The sequence below is a fragment of the Marmota flaviventris genome, chromosome 4, assembly GCF_047511675.1.
Source record: "Marmota flaviventris isolate mMarFla1 chromosome 4, mMarFla1.hap1, whole genome shotgun sequence".
Taxonomy (NCBI): Eukaryota; Metazoa; Chordata; class Mammalia; order Rodentia; family Sciuridae; genus Marmota; species Marmota flaviventris.
In genome coordinates, this window is record NC_092501.1 from 68,894,495 (window position 1) to 68,900,932 (window position 6,438).

General features: G+C 47.1%; 1 pseudogene; it reads right to left on the reverse strand.

The window, feature by feature from the left end:
- Positions 1-3,678: 3,678 nt before the first annotated feature.
- LOC139705480 (RNA exonuclease 5 pseudogene) lies at positions 3,679-5,979 on the reverse strand (annotated as a pseudogene).
- Positions 5,980-6,438: the final 459 nt, after the last annotated feature.

Genomic DNA, 6,438 nt, shown 5'->3' on the forward strand with positions numbered 1-6,438 from the left:
ATTAAAACGTAAGGATGAAAAGCAGTAAAACCAAAACAGAGAAGCGCATTTGAATCAGGCTTTACAAGAAAAATAGCATAGATCTCTTTTTGGCTCATGCTTCCAGTCCAGCTAGGTCCAGAGATGCAGGAAGCTCCTTGATGGAGTAAGCCACTGAGCAGATGACTCGCCTGAAAGTGGCTGTGTTTTGCAAATACTTATCTGCCAGCACTGCTTTTTTGCAAGGGAGTCCTTGGGCTGGTTCTGAGCCTCTAACTGGACCTTCAGGACAGACACAGGCAGGATCTGGGCAGTGTCATGGAAGCAAGGGGCATAGGAGGAGTCATGAATGTGGATACCGCCCAGAGCCAGGGACCTCGCTAGATATGGAGGCAAGCTAGGCAGAAAGCGGGTGGCAGGAAGCTCTGAAAAAATTAGTTGAGGTAGGCGCAGTGTTCTAAGTGATTTTTCCTCTGGTGTTTGGAGACATGTTAAAGTGCCTTAGAAAAGTCTACTCATTTGAAAGAGGACATCCTTGTTCCAGTTTTTAGAGGGAATGCTTTCAATTTTTCTCTGTTTAGGATGGTGCTGACCTTGGGGTTTGCATAGATAGCTTCCATGAGGTTGAGGTGTGTTCCTTCTATTCCTAGTTTTTCTAGTGTTTTGAACATGAAGGGTGCTGTATTTGTCAAATGCTTTTTCTGCCTCTATTGAGATGATCATATTATTCTTGTTTTTAAGTATATTGATGTGATGAATTATGTTTATTGATTTCTGTATGTGAACCCCACTTGATTTGTGGCACACTATCTTTTTAATATGTTTTTGTATGCTATTTTCCGGAATTGTATTGAGAATTTTCGTATCGATGTTCATCGTGGATATTGGTATGAAGTTTTCTTTCCTTGATGTGTGCTTGTGTGGTTTCGGCGTCAGGGTGATATCAGCTTCACAGAATGAGATTGCAAGGGTTCTCTCCTTTTCATATTCCACGAAACGTTTTGAGCAGTATTGGTGTTAATTCTCCTTGGAAGGTCTCATAGAACTCGGCTGAGAATCGATCTGGTCCTGGACTTTCCTTGATTGGTAGACCTTAGGTATTCCCACCACAAAAATCTAACAAAGAAAAGAAAATGTTAACTATTCTGAAGTGATAGATATGTTAGATGATTTGAGCTATCATTTCACAGCATTTACATATAGCAAAATATCATGTTATGCAACTTAAGTGTAACTGACCACATGTATTTTGTCAATAAATTTTGTCCAAAAAAAAAAGGGCAGTGACTATGGATTTCTTTCTTGAATGAGTAGAATTGTCTTTTTTAAAAAAAATCGTTAAAATCTGTTTTAATTAGTTATACATGACAGTAGGATGCATTTTGATATATCATAAATAAATAGGGTATAATTTCTCATTTTTCTTCTTGTACACATTGTCAGATCACATCGGTCATACAGTCATATGTGTATGTGAGGTAATAATGTCTGTTTCATTCTACTATTCTTCCTATCTCCATATCCCTCCCCTCCCTTCACTCTCTTCTACCTAATCTAAAGTAACTTTATTCTTCCCTAGCACCTTGGCCCTGATTGTGAATTAACATCCATATCAGAGAAGGCATTTGGCCTTTGGTTCTAAGGGATTTGGCTTATTTCACTTATCATGATATTCTCCAACTCCGTCCATTTACCCGGAAATACCATAATTCCCTTCTTCTTTAAAACTGAGTGATATTCCATCAAATATTACATACCACATTTTCTTTATCCAACCTAGGTTGGTTCCATAGTTTAGCTATGGTGAATTGAGCTTCTATAAATAAACCTTGGGCCTCCCAGGAATATCATAAGGCTGGTCTATTGCCCCCAGGGTTAGCATTTACCAAGAACTGGATACACAATGGGGATGAGTCATCTCATAGCTGGTCTTAACAAGACAGGGCCATACACAATGGGGGTGAGTCATCACTGGTGTTGCAAGAAGGCAGCTTAACCAGCTTTTCCAGGTTCGCACAAGAGCGTGGAGAATTTCCTTGGGGGGAGGGGTGACAATATGGCATAGGCCGCTCCCCTTCCCGACTTTTTCTACCGCGTGATCCAGGACAGGAGCACTTGGTGTGGGACCCAGAGGACCAGGCCAGGCATCAAAAGGGTCCAGGAGGCCATTGTCAGAGTGAGGCTTTAAGCCTTTCTCCTCCTGGGCAGTGAGAGGACTGACTCGCTGTGACCCAAGTCGCTCCTCAACAATGGCTTCCCAATACTGGTCCTCATACTTAGTGTGAGATTGCCCCATCTTTTCGGGGAGACCCCTACCTCGAAACCCTATTGGCTTGGCTAGGCGATACTCTCACTTTTGGTGAACCGACTTCTTAATGCCCCACGTTGGGTGCCAGATGTGTGTGTGGGGGGGTTAGCCCCACCCCACCCCACCCGCTTCCCTCCTGACCTGCGGGAGAGATTGGGAGAGCACGCCCCGACCATGAGGAACCAAGAAAGGAAGGGCCCACTGACGACCCCCCCCCCCCAGCACCCAGCCCTTCCCCAAGGGAGGACAATCAGACAAGCCAGGGAGACCAGTCAAAGCAGGATCTCAGTTTATTGAGAAAACACACACACAGCTAATACAAGGCACAGGAGCCAATCAGGATAATGGTCAGCAAGGTGGGGAGAGTTCACGTGTTCACCCATCTCAGGGGCCCTAATGGGAGACCCGAGCTGTCCAGAGGGTGGAAGGGTTCTGAGCCTGTCCTAGAGGTCATCTGGTTTTTTCTCACAACCCAGGCAACGCCCTCTGGCCGGTCCCCAGGCGCTTTCTTAGCCACAGGTGGCCCCAGGACCCGGAAGCGGGCAGCAAGTTCGGTTTCCTCCTTTCTGATGCAACATGCCCCACATGTTATATAGTGCCCTAAGTCTGTGTTTCCTTTTTCTTGCCATCATTGTCAGAAATTCAGGGAGGTCGATTTTACCATTACCACCAGCAGCTACTCCCTTAATCGCGTCCTGAAAGTCCTGAAACTCGACTTCTGTGGGATTCCACCCAAGAGACCATGTCATTACACTTCCCGATTCCTTTGTTAGTATAGTACAGTTCCATCCCCTTTCCAGTCAAATAGTGGGAAAGCTTCTTTGAATTCTGCAATCTGCCCTTCAGTCAGTTGGTCAGCCACGCTGCAAGCCTTACCAGTTTCTGAGACTCAACCACATAACCACTGGGCTCATTCGCTCCACTCAGATCCCATCACATTTCTAAAGTGTCACATAGCATGAATGGAATTTTAAACGTCTGAAGATATCAAACACGTGTACATTTATTTTGGTTTAATAATAAGTTGTATTTATTTTGTTTCCCTTTTACTTTATTTTTAAGCATATATATATATATATATATATATATATATATATATATTTTTTTTTTATTCAATTGGCACATAGTAATTGTACAGACTCATGGGGCACAGTGTGGCGTCTTTTTTTGTTTTAGTTTCCCGCTCCCCCACCCACCCTGTCTTAAGATGAGGAAGGCTTGAATTTTAGGCATTCATTGAAAGCTTGTGCATGCCATGTCAATGGATTAGACCCGTTAGCCGGCACACCAACTTCCCACACAAAGCCGTCCACTGAACCAAGAGGCCCAGCAGTCTCTGGAGAAGCTGCAGCCTGACCGTCTTCTCCACCATCGCCCAGGAAGGATGAGACTCACAAACCCATGCTTGGGCCGGTGCTTTCCTCTTCTTCATCTTTTATTCCCATGAGTCCCAGGCCAGAGAGAGATCCATGAGGGCTAGCGGTTCCTGGCAGGAGGATGACACAAAGGGTACCCGGGCTCAGGCTTCGGTAGAGCCTTCCAATCTTGCGGCTCCAACGCCGGGCTGCACTCTTTGCGTTTTCCGCCTTTAAGTTCTGCAGGGTCTCCCGCTCTGAGGGAGGAGGTCTAACTGTCAGTCCTGCGGGCCTTCTTGATTCAGGTGGTGAGCTCCTAAGCCACGCGTGGAGGTGCCTGGGCGTTAGGGCCTGCCTGCCTTTCAGCTTCCAGTCCTTGCCTGTGAGGACATGGAGGGCCCTCTGGGCATTGCCAAAAGTTTTGAATTGCAGGAAACAGTATTTTTCCTGTCTTCCGCTTTTAGCATCTGGAGGCACCATCACAGCTTCCAGGCCACCAAAGAGGTTCGGTAGTTCCTGAGAATGTCCTAAGAAATCTTTACTAACTCCAGACAGATAAATAGTGGCTCGGTTCTCAGAATCTCGTTCCAGCTCCTTAACAAGTGTGTCACAATCCAGAGTGAGTTCTGTCACAGGTCTCTGTACCTTTATGTACACACCTTCCACCAGAACGCCATTCAAGGACTCGATGGCCAGCTGGGCAGCTTCCAGGACTTCATACTCTATAGAGAGATGAGGCTGATGCGTTTCCAGAACAGCAGTCATTGCACGAACTGGGCCAAAGCTCCTAAACAGCCTCTTCAGAGCACTTAGTTTACAATCTTTGCTCAAGGGCCCAGCATAGATAGTTGACATCTCTGTCCACTTGATCCGCATCCTTTTGTTCACTTCCTCAGTGAGGAGAGGTGAAAAGGGCTCAAAAGAGAACCGAATAATGCTGAAGGGGTACAGGCGGACTTGCCTTCGGGCCTGCTCAAAGACCTCTCTGTTGGAAAGGCACTTAATAGTTTCACAATCTTCAGGAGAAGGCAGTTCAATATCATCTGTCTCTCGGGTTACAAAAAGGAGCTTCTGATGCGCCGAATCGAAACAAGTTAAAGCACCTCTGTAGGGGTACTGGAACTTTTCTCTGACATTTCTTGGGTCTTGGGCTCTCCATAGCACCTCCAGATTGAGTTCTGCAATCTTCCTTGGGCCATACTTGAGGAAATATTGAGCCAATTCAAGGGTCGCGGTAGCGTCCTCTGTGGGATCATGACCGTCCCTTTCCGAACGTTGAATGTCCCTGCCCAAAATAGCTTTGGCTAAGAACTTTAGCTTGAATCTTCTGCCCCGCTCCCTGGCGTAAAGCAATGAGGTGTCGATAACATACGGATGGATCATGTTCAGTGCTCGGAGATCGACGTCTAAGGAATGACCTACCAACACCGCATCAGGAGGAAGCAGTGCTTTCAACCGCCTCTGAACGTCTTTCAGTTTCGTCGTCACCGGCTTAAGCATCTCCTCCGTGATCCCTGAATAGCAGGTGGCGTAGTCTACAATCTCCTCATCGGGTTTCACCAACTCATCCATAAGACAGGAGCCCCCTTCGGCAACCAGTGAGATGCGTGTTAGTTCTCTCCCCTTGGACGTGATGCACATTTCTCCGTCCAGCCCAAAGAGAGGGCTGTTCTCTGTGACAGACGCATTACATCCGGTCGTTACAAAGTCCTCACAGTCGGGAGAACCTTGTAACGGAAAGTCAAATGTTCTCATCTCCTCCTCTGTCAGAAGGCATCGCAGCACGCCCACCTTCTGAGAGCCATACTTCTGAATGACGGGGTCATTCTGCAGGTCGACCTCGGGCTTTGTACTGGCGGACGGTAAAGATCCTCCCATGGTCTTAGGCAGATATCCAGCCCTTTGATTTGGTAGCCCGATAACATCAGCTAGAAAAGTAGATGATGGAGGAGGCAAGCGGAATTTGTGTCTGAAGGCTTTTCGGAGAAATCCAAACTCCAAATAGAACCTGTAGAAGTGGAGTTGACTCATCCCTTGAAGGATGACAACCACTGTTCTGCTCAGGTGCTTTCCATAAAGAAGCTGGCACCACCTGGGTCTCTCAATAACCGGTTGAGCCAGAACTGCATACTTGAGCAGCTCACATAGCTGCTCGTGGGTTATTTCACAGTTTTCAGCCATTACGATGCCAGACAACCGGGCTCTCTTGGGCTCGGGCTGCCTGTCCACGAGATCCGAACCGGGGGGTATCCTTACCTCGGGCGTCCCCATCAGCCAGTCGGGGACCCGTCTCCTCTGGCTGTTCAGCCTCCCGGTCTTCTCCTTCTCTGGCTCCATGATCCTGTACTAGAGTCCTTGTTGCGGAACGCTGTCCTTGGTGTAGAAAGCTGTCCCTGGCGTAGAAAGCTGTCCTTGCCTTGATGCCAATCCAGCAAGAGAAAACGGTCTTGAGAAGGAAAAAGGGTGGTTTCTTGCTTGGCTAGCAAAGGAGAAACAATGATTCTCACGTCAGCAGGAGTAGGGGGTTTTTATACAGGGGGTTTTCATAGGCGATTCAGAGAAAGTGAGATTAGGGTGGAGAGAGCAGGTAGGAAAAGATTAGGGAAAAGAGCCCAGAGGAGGAGATCAGGGAGGGGGAAAAGAACGGGGAGGAGAAGTTTAGGGAAAAGAAAATCAGAAGATCAGGGAGGAGAAGGGTAGGGGAAAGAAAACCAGGAGGAGAAGGTTAGGGCAAAGAAGATCAGGGAGGAGAAGGTTGGGGAAAAGAGAAACAAACATGTAAGTTTCAAAGCGACA